The sequence below is a fragment of the Odontomachus brunneus genome, unplaced genomic scaffold (assembly GCF_010583005.1).
Source record: "Odontomachus brunneus isolate Ranch 3 - 2012 unplaced genomic scaffold, Obru_v1 Obru_scaffold_002, whole genome shotgun sequence".
Taxonomy (NCBI): Eukaryota; Metazoa; Arthropoda; class Insecta; order Hymenoptera; family Formicidae; genus Odontomachus; species Odontomachus brunneus.
The window spans coordinates 3,617,400-3,637,859 of NW_022639452.1; the positions used below are offsets into that span (position 1 = coordinate 3,617,400).

At 38.2% G+C, this 20,460-nt stretch overlaps 1 protein-coding gene across 4 annotated transcripts in view; it reads right to left on the bottom strand.

The window, feature by feature from the left end:
- The window catches only part of LOC116841716 (fat-like cadherin-related tumor suppressor homolog), a 483,336-nt gene that overhangs the window by 456,130 nt on the left and 6,746 nt on the right, over positions 1-20,460 (bottom strand). The window lies entirely within an intron of this gene.

Genomic DNA, 20,460 nt, shown 5'->3' on the forward strand with positions numbered 1-20,460 from the left:
TTATCATATAGTATAATACGAAAGAAATACGAGAAAAATTATGAAAATTTGTCCGAAACAATAAGTTATGTAACATAAAAATCTGAATGTAACTTTTAATAGATTTGTAGCTGTATCAATATGACAAAAAATTTACACTATTACATGATGTAAATTTAATGACTAATTCAGTACAGTATATTTGCTTAATAAATGTAATTAAAACAACTGTAAAGTTTCTATCACTGATCGCCTCACATCGTGATAATCACGTGTGTATGAAAATCTATCTGAGAATATATCATATGAAAACCTAGAGTGTAACCTTTAGTGGATTTGTTGCTATATCAATACAACAAAAAATTTACATTTTTGTATGATATGAATTTCATTATTACTTCAATACAGTACATCTTTGCTTCATCAATATGATATAATTTAATTGTAAAGTTTCCATCAGCGATTGCCTCACAACATGATAATTAAAGTCTATCTGGGAATATAGCATGCAAAATGCAATCTGAAAATCTGAATGTAACTTTTAGTAAACTTATCGTTGCATCGATACAACAAAAACTTATGTTACCGCATGGTATAAATTCAATGACTACTTCACATCTGCTTCATCGGTGTATTTTAAGAATTGTAAAGTTCCCATTGTCGATTGTATCTCATGTCGTTGTAATCACGAATGTCTACCTATCTTTTGAGAGGTTCACAAGACGACCTATTTCAGCGGGATGACAGATCGTCGCTTTTCCCGGTCGCGGGCTCAATTTAACGTGCATATGATAACTTAGCGGCACATTTCCGACAATCATCGTACGAGGAAGGTGTGGGACATCGCGGACTGCCCGCCACTTGTATCGCTTGATCTCGAAAGTTATTCTTCATTATAACTTTCTCGATAACGCGGTACACGATGCACGCTTACATGCCTGCGACCCGTTTTTTTCTCCTTTATAGTAGCCCTCCGCTATCGCGAGGACTCGTAAGAGCGCGAGACCCGCAAGAAGTCGAGGTGGTCCACTGTCGAGCGTATTCCTTTATCATTAATCACGCGTATCGGTCGGCAGACACGAGCATGAATAATTGGCAGAGCGGTCCGATCGTGAATGGTTCTTTTCTCTTGAACCAATTACGCGCCGTCACGAGTCTTGCCGACGGTTACCAGAGAGTCCCCCTCTGTCTGTCTCTCTCTTTCTTCCTCTCATAAGTATTACCGAAGAAATTGTTTCACAGTCATCTCTGATCTCGGCGATCATAATTATCTGCACGCCATTTTTCCGGCTGACCGTGCAAAATAAAACAAATCGGACGAAAGAAAACGTGAAAAATTTCATCTCGACAGAGCGTTCGGGTACGTGCCCGAAGTCATGTTCTCTCGTCGAAAGTCAATTTAGAAATTTATACAACAAGCTAGGTGCGCGCGCTTTCGTGCTCCCGCACGCGAGCTTGTGTTGCAAGCGCACGCAACCGATTCGAAACGCGCCGCAGTAAATTGCAAATAAACTTTATGCGGTCGAGATTAACTTGAAATAAAAACGCGGACGACGATCCCACCTCTGCCCACCCACCTACCCTCTAACGGCGGAACTTCTCCCATCAGTCTCGTGATCACGTAATAACTTAAACGCCGCCCGGCGGGAAAGTTTATTTCCCCGCAAAACTCCAAGTCGCCAGGACTAAAAAATATGCTTCGCGGCCGAGCAACGATCGCTCTCCCGTTACCATGCTGGCCGCAAGATCGCGTAAAGCCCAGTGCTATCAGACTCCGCATCGGAGATTGCATCGTGATGGCGCATTGAAGATTCGGATTGGGCCAATGAGGATGAAACGGTTACGTCATATCCGCGGTTGACGGTGGATTACAATTGGTCAAGTCCCAATCTCCCACACACAATCGCGACACGATCTCGATTCACGTTGCGTAATCTGATGCCGGCTTAGGAGGTACCTGTATGTATCTCCAAATTATAACGGGAACCGCATCGGAATTATCGACGAGGATTCTCGCGCGTACAGTCGTTATATCGCGATATCGTCGATATAAACATTCCGACACGAAGCGGCATAATTTATCAAAGCGAAACGGCCAGACGATAGAACGCACCGCCTACAAATAAAGCGAATCTCTCTGGGAAAATGATCGGATTAAGGTAGATTCTGCACGGGCATACATTCTTCTCCGGACACTACACTGTCGATGCAAATATCGATGCAAATGTTCTTGCGCGTTCTTATACGGCCCGCCGGGGTAGACCACAAGCCGGAATAACGTCGGCACCTTCTTCCTTTTGTACGAAAGTAACATGAATATGTTAATTCGCTCGTAGTACCGCGCGACGTGAGGAACCCCGTTTCCTCTTGCAATTTCAATATTTGACTAAGTCGAGTTAATAACCGGGAGAATTTTCTTCTTCCGGTTTTATTCCGATGTACTCAAGAATCTGCTTAAACGAAATTGGAGACAAAGTAACTGCGGTTCCGTACATAAATTAACTTAACAAACGTTAATGGCACCAGCAATGTATATTAGCACAGCAGATCATTTTCCACAAAAGTATAAGCATTCATTAACCAAAGAAAATCATCATAGTAATACACAGTCTTGCGCGGAATAGAATATACTTATAATGTAGACAAATTATGAAGATAAGGGAAATTTAGAAAGCAAAGGATGAAACTATACGCAAAAGTAATTTTGAAATACTTTGTTGGAAGTACTACCCCAATTAAAAACGCGATTTTCCTATCACACAATCAATAAAACTATCTGTAAGACTATGTATATACAAATTTTTAAAGAAAATAAAAGTTTATTTATAAACTTATCTAACCTAATCAACCTGTATCATTGTGATATTGGTATATACAAAAAATGCTTAAGAGTATATCTTTTTTTGCTAAGGATATATATACGGAGGGTCCGAAAACTTTCCATCTCGACTTCAATGCCGTAACATAACACCAGAATTGCTTAAAAATGTTTGTAGCAATTTTGAACAGAGACTTTATAATTGTATGGAGGTTGGTAGACTTTGAACATTTAATAAAATAAATCTCATTTAAATTGTGAATTTTCAATTTTTCATACTCAAAATTTCCAAATGCGATTTTTCAAAAAATATTCGCTCAAATTTAAAAAATAAACACTGTTGTAAAGAGATATAAAATAATATATTATTTGATATTGCTATTTAAGATTTTTTTAGGAATAGCTATCCCAATTAAGGGGATGAAGTAATACAGTTAAATTTATCACAGTCGTACAGTTCCCTTTAAAACAATATTGACATGTATTGGCATTTTTGACAAAAATCAATTGGTTATAGAATAATCGGGGTGGAAAGTTTTCCACCCTTTTTTGGCGAACCCTCTATATATGAAACAGTACATGAAACAATATGTGTTTGGACTTTACCCTTCATCCAGCAAAAAATTTAACCCAACTTATAGTATTCCGACATTGACATCGGGTAAAAATTTACATGAATAAACGTACATTTTTTGACAATGTACACTAATAATAACTCACTGTGATATAAATTGGGTTATGAATTAAATTTTATGCAGAGTGGAAGGTTTCGTTTCCAAATATTCCGCCTTTCTGCAATTATTACAGACATGCGTATACTAGCAGAAGAGACCAAGACCAAATGACACATTTTTCGAAGTTTCAACAATATATAAAAAAGATGACATATATTAATTATTGATTTTACACTGGTTATTGGTTTTATTGAAATTAATATATATTGTAAGGATGATAAAAGTGATTTGCAAAAAGAATCAAATGGAGGACAGCATTGAGATATAACAAAATGAAATTTAATATTTTGATACTTTTGTAATTGATGTTGCGCACAGTACAAAGTTTATGTATGCCGCATTGACTTTTCTCCTTAAGCAAAAAAATATTTGTTTATATTATTTTAGAAAATTGTGATTATATGTTTGATAATTGTTTTTACTTATTTCTGACAATATTCAAGTTAGCTTTAACATGCAATCAATAATTTTATTGTGTATTATATTTGCATATCTAAAACATTTTGTTGTTGCTAAAATTTTATGCTTTTTATTAAATTAATAAGTCTACTATATGCTAAAAATAGGCATGTTTCTACTTGTTCAGTAAAGGAGAATTTTCGTTTAAAAATAAACTCTGCAAAATATTATGCATAATGTTTTTTACGAGTTTCATATCGTGTGATATTAAATGCACAAATGAACAGTCTAAATTTCTCATCTAAATTCAAGGTTTAGTTAAAAAAGGTAAAACGAATTTTTTAATCAAAATTATTCATCACTGCTTTCTATAACTTCAGGCAGCTTATGAATTCCATTTCGGAAAAATGCTGTGTCTTTTGATATGATAAAGTCGTCAAACCATTTTCAAAACTCATCCATTTATTGGATATGCGTATCGAACAAAGCATGTTGCATTGAGTAGTACAAGTGGTAATAGGAGCTAGATCTAGCGAATACGCCGGGTGCTGCAACGATTTGCAGTCGTCTCAACCAAGATTTATTATAGTGTCTTTTGTCTTAGAAGCAACGTGTGGCGTGGCGTTGTTATTCAGCAATTTCACAGAACGTTCTCCTTTGCCAGTATACGGGCGTTTTCGTTCCAATTCCTGCGGATTAATTGGCGTTGGTAGCAATCCGCAGGAACTGTTTCACCCAGTTCCAATAGCTCATAATAAATCACGTCCTTGATATTCCACCAAGTGCAGAGCAGAACCTTCTTTCTGAAGTATTTAGGCTTTGCGACCGATGTAGATGGTTCGCCTGGGTTTATTCATAACTGTTTTGGATTGTCATAGAATATCCATTTCTCATCGCGTGTAACGATTTTCACCATAGAAAGACTTTCTACGCTACTTATTAGGAAGAGAATGACACGCTGTTATTTGCTGATTTTTGTTAAATTTCGTGAGTTTATGCAAAACCCATTTTTTCTTCTTGGATCTTCCCTATCTCGTGTAGTCGTTTGGAAATGGTTTGTTGCGTTACTCCCAACTGCTCTACAAGCTTTTTTTGCGTTTATGCCGAATTTTTAGTCAGAAGTTGCTTTAAATCATCGTTGTTGTATTTCTGAGGTCTTTCAAGATGTTTGCCAATCAGATTAAAATTATCGTTTTTAAAGCGCTTAAACTGAAATACACACGCATACGATACAACTTTCGCCGAGAAATGAATAAATTGCACGCTTTTGCAGCATTTTTTCCATGTTGGAATTCGTAAAGGATGCAGTGTCGAATATGTATTTTATCTGTTGCCATTTTTTACGCTACTAAACTGGATGTTTTTTAAGATTACGTTAAGTCTCCTGCCAAACTAAATACCATTTTAAATAGCTATATGTCAATATTATTTAGTTGCGGAAAAGCGGGAAAATTAATTTATTTGCAATTAATTTTCAACTGCTCAAAAAATATTTGGATTATTTATTTGTACACCTAATATCACGAGTATCTTTCTCTTCCAAAATTTTGCATGTGAGCTACATTATCGGAACTTACAAAATTATACGAATAATTAACGGTGGCATGTTGCGCTTCCCAAGTGTAAAAAGTATTTCATAAATAATGTAAACAAATACTTGTTCTTATTAGAGGATAAGTAACGGTACGGAATAATACGGTACATATAAACTTTATACTGTGAGTAATGTCAGCTTATAAGATATCTAGAAATAAATATCAAAATTTCAAACTTTATTTTGTTATGTTTCGACAACTAATGTTGCACTTTATTTGGTTTTTTTTACAAATTTACAAATCAAAAAAAGAGACCAAAACTAGCTATTGGAGTAAGTTGGAAAAATCGATTATTTCTAATGTTATTTAATAGATTTCAGAACCAAGCAAGCAGAAATTTCAAAGTCATCTTTGACATGTTCAAAAATCTTGCTTACTTAATTCTGCAACTTGTTAAAAAATAGTAGAAATAATCAGTCTTGCCAACTTTCCCTTACTTCTATTATCCCTATAATATATATCAATTACAACAAAATCAGTGTAAAGTATCATCTTTTTTATAATATTTACCATTACATCTTCTCAGACTATTAATTATCATGATTGACAAACATGATAGACATGATAGAAACATGATAGAAACCTTCTTCTATATTTTTACACTCGCAACAATCCCATAAATCCTATATTTTATTCTGATAACCGAAATACGGACAAGTTGAAACGTGATCGTCTTGCCTTGATATATAGAATATACTAATTGGCTAATAATTCAGAAAATAAAGAAGCCATATAAAATATGTATTTTGATTTTAGTTCCAAAGTTTCTGCAAGATTTCCATAGCCCTGCCGGTTTAAATAGAAGTCAACTTTATCTGATCTGTCCATAATGTTCGATTTCACTCATTTTATGAGTGAAAATTGCTTTTATTACCCGAAACAATGTATCATACACTTGCAGGAAACTCCATTCTAACTAATACGTCACTTAACTCAGACTGCGAGTCGCTCGGCAGCAGGACGATCGCTTTGTGTGACGCGGAACTAGTGATACTCGTCACTATGCCTCACTTCCATACACAGACAGCGTTGAGCATCGGATGCTTTTAAGCGCTGTCCGCACGCAGTGGGAGTTGATTGTCAGGCATTTCAAGACACTGTCCGTAGACAGAGGAAGCTTTCGGAAAGCACATATGTGCATCATCCGCAGTCTAAAGCGGGGAGCACACACTCTTGCATAAAGACATAATGCACAACGCATAAGAAAATTGATCAATCAGAGTCCTTCATTTTCATAGTGGCAATAGAAATAAAAACACTGGCTGGTCAATTTTCTTATGCGTTGTGCATTATGCCTTTATGCAAGGGTGTGTGCTGCCCGCTTAAGAGTTAAGCTTAGTCACAATGAAAAATTTTAACACGAAATATATAGGTAGGGGAAACCGGGATTATTTTGCCATCGGAATAAGTTGACAAAACCGATTATTTCTACTTTTCTTTAGCAGATTTCAGGATCAAGCAAGCAGGAATTTCAAAGTCATTTTTGACATGTTTAAATATCTTGCTCACTTAATTTTGTTAACAAATACTAAGAATAACTGGTGCATATAAATTAGAATAGGAAGATAATAATGTTAGATAGTATCAAACGCACGCGCCGAATGATTTTCCGGCCTTTCAACGCGATGAATCAAACCTTTCCACTATCAAACCTAAATCCCAATAATTTATAAATTCTTCCTATTCTAATTTATATGCACGAACACCTAGCATTTGTTCTTATAGGCCTTATTACTCTTCATTAAATCAATTATCTTTCTTTAGATATATATTTAGAAATAATCAATTTTGCCAACTTACCTCGATAGCTAAATATCCCTGGGCTTACATATAAGCGAATTATTCGTTTCAATGCTATCATATATAAATTTTCTCAATATGAGTATATCCCAATCGCGCAATAGAATTCTTGCAAATTATACTATTAGCATATTAATATTATACTATTAGTATGCGATATAATTCGACAAAAATTGTCTACTTTTCTTTAGCAGATTTCAAGATCAAGCAAGCGGGAATTTCAAAGTCATTTTTGACATGTTTAAATATCTTGCTCACTTAATTTTGTTAACAAATACTAAGAATAACTGGTGCATATAAATTAGAATAGGAAGATAATAATGTTAGATAGTATCAAACGCACGCGCCGAATGATTTTCCGGCCTTTCAACGCGATGAATCAAACCTTTCCACTATCAAACCTAAATCCCAATAATTTATAAATTCTTCCTATTCTAATTTATATGCACGAACCTAGCATTTATTCTTATAGGCCTTATTACTCTTCATTAAATCAATTATCTTTCTTTAGATATATATTTAGAAATAATCAATTTTGCCAACTTACCTCGATAGCTAAATATCTCTGGGCTTACATATAATCAAATTATTCGTTTAAATGCTATCATATATAAATTTTCTCAATATGAGTATACCCCAATCGCGCAATAGAATCCTTGCAAATTATACTATTAGTTTATTAGTATTATACTATTAGTATAATTCGACAAAAATTGTCTGCACATGCAGAAAGTCCCACTGTGTGACCTGCCGCCTCTGGATCTCCCATGTGACGCAATTAATAAATTCGCTGTATTGCTTAACGTGTACGCCGTCGTAGCGGATTAAAAACACGCCCTACCTACCTACCTACCTATCTATCTACCTACCTACCTACCTACCTACACCGTGTACCAACGACCGTATCGTCTGCAGGAAACAGGCGGCGGAACCGCGGATGTGCGGCGCGCGCGTTTACGTAAGACAACGGCAGTGGCGTAAAAACGACCGAAGGGGCTGGCGGGATTAGCGGAGGGCACTCGGTTTGTACCTCGACGTTGTACTGCGCCGGGAGAACCAAATTAGCGAGGGGGCTTATTACCACGGCTGCAGCTGTGCGCCGTAATCCGCCGGAGCTCACCTCCTGGGTCTACGTGTAGCCGAGGCTCTTCGCGGTACGTTATTGTCTCTAATTTAAACCTGCGATTTCCTGTCACTCGCGGGTCGCGCGCGGCTAAGGCACCACGTACAACACGCCGCGAGCGTTCGCCCATTCGCGCTCGTCCATTCATTCGTGCGCGGCCGCTCTCGACCGCCGTCACCGGTTTGCTCGCACGAGAATGCGGGGACTACGTGGGCCAGTTCAGCAGTGTGCGAAGTCGTAGTTCAAGCGGACCGGTCGAGCCTCTCCATTAGTTTCGAGATTAAGTAGCAGAGCAGAAGTAATAACAATCATTATGTGTTTTGTTGCATAGCTCTGAACGTTTCATCTGGTAGCTCGTGCCAATTTTTCCTTCGAATACGTAAAGAGCGCAAACCGCTACCCTTGGTTCGTTGGCGTGCACCGTCGATGAAATATAATCGTCCTGCTATTTTCCCCGCTTCTACGTATCGCAACGAGAGGCTCCGCGAGGAGTCTTCTGCGAGGACTCATCTCGATTTTCCAAGTTTCTTCTTCAGGCTTGAGGTGAGCCTGTTACCGGTTCGCCATATCGGATAGCTTGAGCAGCACTGGGCATCGCAGTTTGGTATGCACGCAGAATACGCGTGGGTTTCTTCAGTGCTGGCCACCGGCGACGCCACTGACGTGGAGCGCATAAGCGGAGGAAGCGAGACTACGCGGGGCCCGGGAAAAGTAAAGACGAGAAGCTTTGTGTCCGATATAATCCTCTCTGAAGATACTTATTATAAAAATACCGTCCCTCAAGCGGAATGCTCGACGTTAGAGGTATTCGCGTGAGACGGAGACACGGAGAATGCGGCAGCAGCCGCGAAAGTCCTGGGGTATCTCCTCGCGCTAGATGTCGAGAGGCGTATATTCCAGAAGGACGCGGGGATCTCGTTTTATACCTTTTACTATCACCGATATCGTGCCAATAACACTTTTCGACATATTGCGAGACACTCGCCGCGGACCGAGATGTGAAACGTTGCCAACGGTATGCCGTACAGAGCGATAGCCGGTGTGCCACGCGAGAGCAGAGCCGTGTTCTTCTTTACGACGCGATCTCTTTCTCTCGCGAGCCCCGCGGTAATACACGTACGCACTAACGCGAAACCGGTCGAGCTATTATTTTTTTTATGACGTAATTATCGTTGAAGCTTGCCCTGCGCTGAATTGGCCCGGGCATGGACCACTCTCTCCCTTTCTCCTCCTCGCTTTACCCCGCACCGCGCCACCCATCTATCACCCATCCCGTTGGCGCTCGCCCTCTCTTTCGCCCCTCCGTTAGTCGCTCACGGCAGACCAATCTTCGACGTTCTGATTTTGTTACAGACCGCAGGAGAGAGAAAGAGAGAGAAAGAGAGAGAGAGGAGTCTTAGCCCCACGTAATTTCCACGTTATTAATCCGCTCAGGGCCGTGCTGCATTCCCGTTTGCGCCCGAGTCGCTGCACATCCCGGTCGAGCACTTTTTCCTCGCAGATCACGTAATCACGCTCGGCTCGCGTTACTTTCGCGATAGTGTGCGAAATGTGCGCGACGGAGAGATATATTTCTACAAAATCCCCTCTACAGTGTATGATAAAAATCGCTGACACATAAGGAAACGATCGATAAACGATTACCGTTATCGAAATCATGTCTTTAGCATGAAGTGAATATCTCGTAATTCTCAAATATAAGATAGCTAACTTTAATAACAGACGCTATCTCAAAAAAGTACTCGCGATAGTTTTGACGAACAAAACTATATATAATAGTTGTGAACTAATAATAGTTATATAATAATTCTGTTTTATAATCATTATTCATCAAGAGTAAACATCGCTGCAATCTTGTTAATAAGTCATTTTTAATAACAATAATAGTAATAATTCTTAATAATAATAGTAATAATTTTTATTTGCGGGAAAAATCTTTTTGTGTATGTGTGCGCACACACATATACGCACAGGGTATATTAATTATAGTGTCCCATTATAATTAACAACTGAATATTTTGAAAATTAAGGAAGATACGGAAAATTATTACGAACAAAAGTTGTAATATTTCGAGGGGGGAAAAATGTTAACATTTATTTGACATTGGATTAACTTTGACAAGCTCTGCTAATGATAACTTTAATTTTATTAATGGAATTATATAATTTCTTTAAGATAAATCGATTTCTCTGATATCATTCTGCGAATAAAAGTACTAGAGTAAAATCGATTTATGTTAAGAGAAATTATATAAATCAATTTAAAAAATTAAAGGTGACATTAATAAAACTTTTCAAAGTCAATCCAAAATTAAATGTGATAGATGAGTTTCAATGGCGATATCTGCCGTCGTGTTTGTACATTAGAGGTCAAACTGAACAAAAAAGTCCTCTACCTTTTTCTAATAACTTTGTAGATTTTTAATTATTAATTAGATAACATTTAATATATTATCGCGAGCAACCATCTTTTTTAATTAATAATTAAAAATCTATGAAGTTACTAGAAAAATAATACAGGACGTTTTTACTCAGTTTGACCTTATGTACAAGCACACGATGGCAGACGTCATCATTATAGTTTATCTACTATATTCCGCGTGATTATTCACAAATCATTAATTAATATCTCGATAATTATTGAGAATATTACAAAACGGTATAAAGCTTTTATATTAAATTCGTACTATGCCTCCACAAGATTATTATGGAATATCCTGTATTTATGTGCGCGCGCGCGCGTGTGTGTGTGTGTGTAAATAAAGTATACACACATAAATAAGGCAGACGTGAAAAATTAGAATAGCATAATAAAACAAAAATTAAAGATTATGAAACTTAAATAAAAAAAAACTTCATAACAATTTAATAACAATTTGAAAAAATAAAACCGAAAAATTAGATTCACCGACTGTTCACACACTATTTTAGCGATTCTTCCTGATTTCTTCGCACGTATCTTACGATAGTCAGCGTTATCTTGCCAGACGGCACGGAATTACACGGTGAAACGATTTTAAAGAACAGGGGCGTTCTTAAGGCGAGAGTGTACGCATAAACGACGATATGACGCCGGCGTCGTTTGGAGAAGCGCGTTAAAAATACATATCCTCTTCTGCACCCGGAGACTCTTTAGGTTTTTCGTTGATTTATTCACTTCTCTATATTTAGAAAGGTCTCTACCTCCTCTACGCGCACCTACTGGATAGTCCTTCTGTCTCACGAATTATTCATACTTGGAAACCGTTGCGTTACTCTCCTCCTTTCTTTCTTTCGTTTTAATTATGAAGTGCAACATACAATGAAATCCAGTAAACCCAGAGAAAATACATTCCGCCGTGCAGATGCATGAAGAAAAACGTGCGAGAAAAGTGAGCTTACGAAAAATATTTCCCGTTCGAAATTACAATTCCCCGTGAGCGGATTTATTTCTCATTTGGCGCAGAGCTCTCGCACGTCACAGAGGAACGTCCGCCTTGCCTCGGTCATTTTACTTCGCGCCGAGTCAAAATTGCATAATAAATGACGCTGATCGCGAAACGAATGTCCTAGGAAAAATTCGCGCTTTTTTTCGCGCAGCGTAACTATCTCTGTTCACTGCAAAGCGCAACGACCGCCACTCTCGTCAGTGAATGAATGCCGAATGCAAATACAGTTTTAATGGAATCGCGCATCGAATTACCCACAACAGTATCCGTCATATAGATTTCACTCCCACCGCTCGTACTGACTCCTATACATTGTTTTACCCGTAATCTTCTTAGCGCTGTCACAAAAGGCTGCTAAATCCGCTTACACGTAAACGTGATCTGGATCGGACAATTCGTCGCGTTTCTGAGCCGCGACGTTGCGCGATAGAATTTACGACGCGAAAAACTCATTAAACATTTGTTAGTAATATCGTTAAACGTACACGTTCAGCTGTGCGACAGGACGATAACTGCATCACGTTTTATTTATTATCGAGTGATTACCTTTTCGCGTGTGTCCCGTTACATCCTGCTTTATTTCTCATGATACGCGACGCGTTTTTTCCGTACTTATATTTTACGCGAAAAGCTGGGCGCTTATGCAACTTTTGAAAATAAAATTTATTTCCGTTCATTTCCTCGTGCGAAGCGCATATCGATCCGCCGGGTTACTGTCGACTATACTCGCCATAAATATTATACGCGCTATAAATAAGCATTATAGAAGATATACACACACACACACACATTTTTTCCTAATTGAAATCCGTACAGATTCCGGCGTACATCGAAATCAATATACGCGGTGACGCGTCTGTGTACTCGATTATTCGCTGTACACATGCAGCTGCCGCTCAGGAAATTAACTGTCAAGATAGCCTCAAAGCTGTGCATTCTTCAGCTTGTTATTCAATCCGCGAGCGCATTGAATAAGAAGGAATACAGCGAGTCATTATATAACGAATTGCACGACGAAGACGGTTAAGGTGCAAGCTAAACTTTTGGAGTTTAAATAATCGTCCCACAAAACATTCTGTCTGCAAGTATATAATTCGAGAGATAACAATTAAAATGCGAAATAAATAAACACAACCGATCATATCTCTCCTGACACAAAATTGTGCTATCTTAAAGTGAAACCTATGTAAAATTGGTCTCCCAATTTCTAAATCTAAATTTCTCTTTTTGCATTAGTTTGCTCATCGTTTGCCCACGAATTGGAATTTTCGTTTATCTCCTCTTGGTTCAAATGTCATATGCAATTTAATGGGGAGAGTAGCCAACTTGCTCAAATGAAAAAATGTATAAAGTAAATCAATAAAAATATTTCTGATTGAGTAAACGCCTTAGTAGGAATTTACTATGCATCAAAATGGCCTAGTACTGATTTATGGTTACTGGCATAGTACCAGATGCCCCAGTACGGGTTTAGTATTGGTGTGATACTAGGATGATAGAAAAGGGCCAGTAACGGAAAACAGTACTGTTACAGTACCGAAAATCGATACTGTACCAATATAACAAAGTATTAATTCCTAGATTGGGGAAGTACCTATTCCCACTACTGGACCAGTATCGATTCCTAGTAATTTTTCTTATTTGTACAATTGTTAATATCACAACTATATAGTATGGAAAGAAAGACCAAACCATGGCGGGGGGATTGCTCTCGTACCTATACAGGTCTATTTTTAATAGTCATATGAGGAAAAAATCTTCGGGGCGACGGCTGGAATCGAACTCGAGTCTTCCGCTTGTTAGGCAAGCGTTTTTATCACTAAGCTAGCTTGGTTTCACGTTAGTGACCTTTTCCGTTTTCTCATAAAGGACATTGGTATCGTCCGTTTTTCGGTACAATACTGGCCCAATATCCTCTATTGGCAGATTATATACGATTTTTATTTTGGTATCCGAACTGATTTTACGAACAGAGGCAGTACCAATAATACAGCTTTTTTAATACTGGGTCAGTACTGAAAATGACAAACACTTTTCAGTAACGCCCCAGTATATGTACGATACGACTATTCAGTACTTAACCTTAATACGGAGCCAATACCAATAATATAGCTTTTTTATATTAGACCCAGTACTGAGTCAGTACTAAAACCGGACATCCGCTTTTCGGTATCGATCCAGTATCGGGCAATTTTTCCATATTGGCGAAACGTATATGATTCCTACTTGGGCGAAGTATTTTATTAACAATTAGTGAGTATCCACTGATTGGAAACACTCTCATTTTACTGTTCACTGATTTCGGTAAATAGAAGTAAGATTTTATTGGAAACTCTGTAGTGCATACAATTGTTATAAACTGTATCCAAATCCAATTTTCAGCGCTTGCGGCGATGAAATTAACTGTTTTTGACATACTTTACATGTAATGGCATTTCCCATATGTAAGAAAAACATATGCTACATTTAAGAAAATGTTACATGTTTTAAGTATTTCATAAGTTTATATATCTGTTATTTATTTCACTTATTTCACATTATCAAGCAACAGTGCATGTGAACACGATGCTGCCATGCCAGACTCGAGACACGCAAATCGTAGCAGAGAGAGTAAAATCCATTGTACATGAAATGACAACTGCATATGCGTAGCATAAAATCATATGGACCAATGTGTATCGAATATTGAGCATCAAACATCAATATACTCGACGTTCATTGGTCTATAGAATCTTATGCTGTGCATATGCAGTTATGTCATTTCACATACGATGGGCTTAACACACACAAGCGAGACATGTGTGCACATCTACTGCACGAAAAAATAACCCCAGTTGGATTAACGTGATATGTTTGATTAAACATACGTTTCATCATTAAGATTTAATTGAACTAAACATAATTTCTGGTTATTATAATCACATATTCTAGTATTCGCTGATTATAACATAGATAAACAATATATAACGAATCTACTAACTAGTAAAGTGGCATGGAGCGTAAATAGATGATTTACAATTCAGAGGATGCTAGGTTCAAATTTCATCAGGATAAAAGGCAAGTTCTCTAAATATAATATAAAATCAATTAAATTTCAAGCAAAATAATCACACATTAACACTTTACAAAACAGTCTGATTGATGTATTCTGAATTCTGATTAATTCAATCAATTTTTTATCGTATATGATTTGCATGTGTTCCGCGTTTCGAAGATAATTTATTCTTAATCGGAGATTGTTTGTGCTTGACGCCATTTAAGGATAACATATTCTTGGATCACTGCATATTTGCATTTCTTTAAAGATTCATTTTGCTGATTGTAATACTATACTTATAACTAAACTATCAGTTATAAATACAGCATTTCAACGAAGAAAATACACTGATTGTACTTTAGAGAGAGAGAGAGAGAGAGAGAGAGAGAGGGGGGGGGAGAGAGAGAGAGGAAAAATTGTGGAGATAATAATTCTTCAAGTCGTGATCGCTTATTTTGTTGCTCTCGAAACTTTCGACGATAGAAACATTCCGAGAGCAGGTCGAATAGGACGATCATTTATTACAAGAGCATCGTTATAAAGCAGCAGGCGGTTCCCAGGATTCACATCTGGCAGAGGGATCTTCCACGGTACCCCGTGTCCGTGAAACTACCTGCTGCTACTCATACCCGAGAGAGATTTTCTTCGATACATACTTCGAGGTTCAGCGTCTTGTGTCGGTGAAATTTTTCACTTCTAGCTTCTCACCGTTTCGACACTCGTTTCGTCAAGACCACTTGACGAAATCTCACCCGCTTCGTATCGAAAAAATTATACACGATCGACGCAAACAATGATAAAAATAAATACAGGAATAAATACATCTATCTGTATGAATATACGGCAAAATTCATCCGTCGCGCGTTGTGTTCTCGTTTCCCTCATCGATCGCGAAATGATGGGCGTTCCTGGAAGATTCGACTATCGATGAAAGCAGCATTACATTATGCGCGAACCAAAAACTATTCGAAGCTCATAAAATGCGCGCACGTGAGCAACCATGAATACATAGTCGCGATCGCGATCGAGTCTCCCGGAGCGGAAAACCGACCGACAGTCGCGTAACCGATAAGATAGTAATACTGAGGAGGGAGAGGAGAGGGAGATATCGATCGCTCGCGACACATTTGCTGCTGATCGAGTCACAAGGTTTTCGCATCTACTCGTGGAATGCCAAACGCGATCCGCAAAACCTTAGAGCAGGTCAGGTCAGGTCAGATATCGCGTCGCGACATCGCACGTTTCTCAACGCGCGTCGAGCGCGCACATATATCTTTATTTCTCTCCTTTCCTTCCCCCTCCCCCCCCCCTCTCACTCTCTCTCTCTCTCTGTGGGCGAGTGCACGTGTGCACGTTTCTCGTCTTTTTCATGCTCTGCTTACAACGTGAGTGGTGGCGAGTTTGTCGCGGGTTGCGGCGGAACTTTCGTAGACACTTATGAAAACGTGAGCGACATTTCGGGATGTGTTTACGCGCGAGTTCGTGCGACGTCGTGTCTCAGCTTGTAACGCACGACGGACCGCATTTTTATCGAACGAAAAACGCAGTTAGATCCGCACTGTAGAGAAAGTGGCGCTAACGTTGGAATTATTTAACGAAGCAGAAATGCACGCACATCGTGATATTTGAGCTGAGCGCGAGCTGCTTTCCACGAATAGAAAAATAGAAAGGAACGGGGAGAAAGAAAGAGCAGCGTGTGGCTTCACTTTTGTACACAGTGGTGCTCATCGAATGGAAGTAACGAGTAAAAAATTTTAAATCGAATGATGCATCGTACGTCAATCGTACGATGCATCCATTAACTACCAATTACCTTTGACACGCATGTGCAGTTTGAAATCTATGTTGCTCTAATTAGCGGTAACTTCTGGAAAATATATCTATAATAATTTCTGGAAAATATATCTATGGATGAATGTTAATTACTGTTGGCACTGCCGTCTGTGACAATAGAAATTAATAGCTTGAGACCAAATGACACTTTTTAGAATCAATAATCTATATTCCAGATAGACTTTCATGAAAGATTATGATGTGAGATAATCAATAAGAGAAACAAATATACAGTGTTAAATTAAACATTCAATTTATATGGTATAGAAATTAATAGCTTGAGACCAAATGACACTTCTTAGGATAAATAATCTATATTCCAGATAGACTTTCATGAAAGATTATGACGTGAGATAATCAATAAACAAATGAGAACACGTGAGAAACAAATGATGTAAAATTAAACATTCAATTTATATGGTGCAATGATAATTTTTTGTTTATGCATGTATATTGATATGTATATTGATGCAGCAACAAACTTATTAAATATTCCATTTAAATTTTTATATTACATTTTACATGACACATTATTTCGATCAAATTTTAATATTTTCTCACAATTTTTCGTATTTTTTTTTCGTATTTTTATTTCGTTATTCTATGCGATAAATATGAGTACCATATAAAGCATTCATAGGGAACGCAATCATCACAAATCAATTAGTAAAATTGCTGCCAATTATTATCTGGATCGTTTCGAGCATATTTTGATTTTTTTGTATTTTTTTCGTATTTCTATTTCGTAATTTTATGTGAAATAAATGCGAATGCCAATGAATCATTCATGAGGGCCGCAACCTTTACAAATCGACTAGTAAGATTGCTGCCAAATTTACGTGCACCTGTTCACCTGAGCTACGATATCGCCAAGTTGGAATGACGGCCTGCACTGAACTCACGCACAGACCACCACTTTCTGGCTCGTCAATTTCGTGATGAGCAAAGTTCCAGTCGATTATCATAAATTTACCGGCCGCTCGTAGACGACGCGCTTCTATGCGCTAATGTGTGCGCACGCGATGGAATGTTTTGCGCATACATCGTGTCGTTTTACGAGCTGCTCGCGCGCGCGACTCACAACACGTCGAGATTGAGATACGACCGGTCTCGTAAATACGCGCCCAAATCATCGCCCGTCGAAGAAGCCGGTGTTCCTCGTGTCCGAATGTAAAAAGTTGTTCGCATCCGAGTGTAAGAATGAAGTTGCGCGTTAGCCACGCATAACGAACGAGTGAATCGCGCTCGCCTCGGTTGGCTCACCTTCGTAAAATTAGCCTCGCTCTCGAGGATCAGCGGCTGCTCTCCGGCCGCAGGATAGAGAGGCGAGGATGCAGCAGCAGCAGCAGCTGCTCCTGCGCATCGTGCGAGAGGCGTCGTTGCTGCCTTTATACTTCGGGCGACCCTTTACAGACATATTTATCGTCGTACTCAACTTTACGATCCGTTACAGACGCTGCTGCGAGGCTCTAATACTCCCGCTTCTTTTCCTTTCTTTTGAAATTTAAATCCACCGCCCACGATCAACGTGTGTTTTGCATTCGATCGAGAAACGCCATTTTCCGATAATGACATCGCACTCTTTACATTTCTTCAAGTGAAATTTCACTCGGGAAATAGAGTGGCTACCTAGTCGCGCGAAGATTCGAGTGATGTTTCACTTATACAAAGTGAATTCTCTCCATTCTGAATCGCTGAATAAATATTTTCACTCACAATTAAAGAGTAAATCTGATATACTCCATTGTCACAGGAGCATATTCACTCTAATCGATTGAAATATCCGCTCATATGGAGTGACACTAAGCTCGAGTGAAAGATTCACTCTTGCGATTTCGAACGATGGTTCATTATTGCTTTAAGTGAAAATTCCATCACTTTTCATTTGTTCTGAGTGAGATTCCACTCTAAAAAATTTTTAGAGAGCATGCTTTCCCGAATTAATATATATACAGAGTGTCCCAGACTTTTTTCGCAATTTTTGTTGAAACGGAACGGTCGAACTGAACAAAAAAGTCCTCTACCAAATGACCACATAGATTTTTGGATATTAATTAAAGAAAGTTTGGCATTATCACGCATGAAACAATCATGAAACAATTTTCTTTCATTAATAACTAAATATCTGCATGGTTATTTGCAAAATGACACACAAGGATTTTTTTGTTCAATTTCACTTAAGAGTCGTTCTACATTAGTTGCAAGTCTCAAGGTCGCAAGAAAATTGACTAATCACAGTCAATTCTTCTTTGGTCCTAAGAAGAACGATCGACTGTGATTGGTAAATTTTCTTACGATCTTGCGATTCTACTATATCTACTATATCGCGCGTAATCATTCACTAATTTTCTTTAATTAAAATCTCGAGATTTATTGCAAATATCGCAAAACGACCTTTATGTTCATCTCAATTCACTGTTTCCACAAAAATTGCGGAAGACAGTCTGGGACACCCTATATATAACTACGATATAACTATATTTTTAATATACGGTAAAAATATTTTGTATTTATGTTTGAATTGATCCGTGTAGAAGTTTTTGTGTTAAATTTTTAACACACCCATATATTAATTCGTCATATTATTTTAACTATTTTGCGTGTCGTGTTGTTTTGACTGTTTTTCTCTGCGTTGAATTTATATTCACCATATCTCTAAGTGTCAAAATAACAATTTATATGTAAATGTACGAATTCTTGGTAACATATCTTACAGTATAATAAAGTATTCAGTCATATATCTACATTGTTTGATTTTTAAATCAACACAGAATGGATAAAATGCAAAACATGTAAAATTTGGCACACAATTTTTTTACAGAGTTCTACTTTAGCATACTTAAAAGTAATATTCCGTGATTTCAAAAAAATGGTCTTTAAATAACGTGAATATATCTTAGATGCCTAATGTATTCGGGAATGTTCCACACAATCGGGAATCCCCTTTTCGAATAGATAGGTTCTCCGATTTCGATTACGCTCGGAAGTTTTCTTCGGTCTGATAGGCTAATTTTTCACTCGACTAAAACGCCTCGGATTCGGCATCGACTCAAAGTACATTAATCAGTACTTATCGACGATGCTTAGGTGTATCCGCTCGACCGGCATTTCCAGGACGGACAATGGCTAATCGTAGGGGACCACCTGTCCCCGTCGTAATCTCACGAGGTGTAATTAACGAACCGGCGTTAACACGTGGACTCGAATAGCGGGTCAGAGCACTCACGGAAACTACGTCTGTGCGCGGCTTAATGGAGTGTCGTGCGTTGACGATGGTGCAACAAAGATATCCAGCTACGTCTCATGCTTGAATGTCGTTATAATTGAAGGGCTTCGGGCAATAACACGCTACGCGGGGCGCATTTTACGGACGAGTGATCCATGAGAAAGACCACGCATGAGATTTAACACTGTTCTTCGCGAGTTTGGAGTCTATCCGGCGTTACTACACTTAGGTTGGAGCGGATGTCTGAATCTTTTATCTCACGATTCGCAGCCTGGTCCTTAAATTCCACGTGTCAATGAGGACTTAAATACTGAAATGTACCCAAGGAGAATCGAACTCCATTAACATTAGCTATACATTTACGTCGGTATCTCGACGTACCACTTCCACTTTCGACAGTGGAAAAATCATAATCCATCGTGGTCTAAAATCTGTAGAAATGTTTTTTGCTTTATCGAACGCAGCTTTTCTAACTTTTAACGAGACGC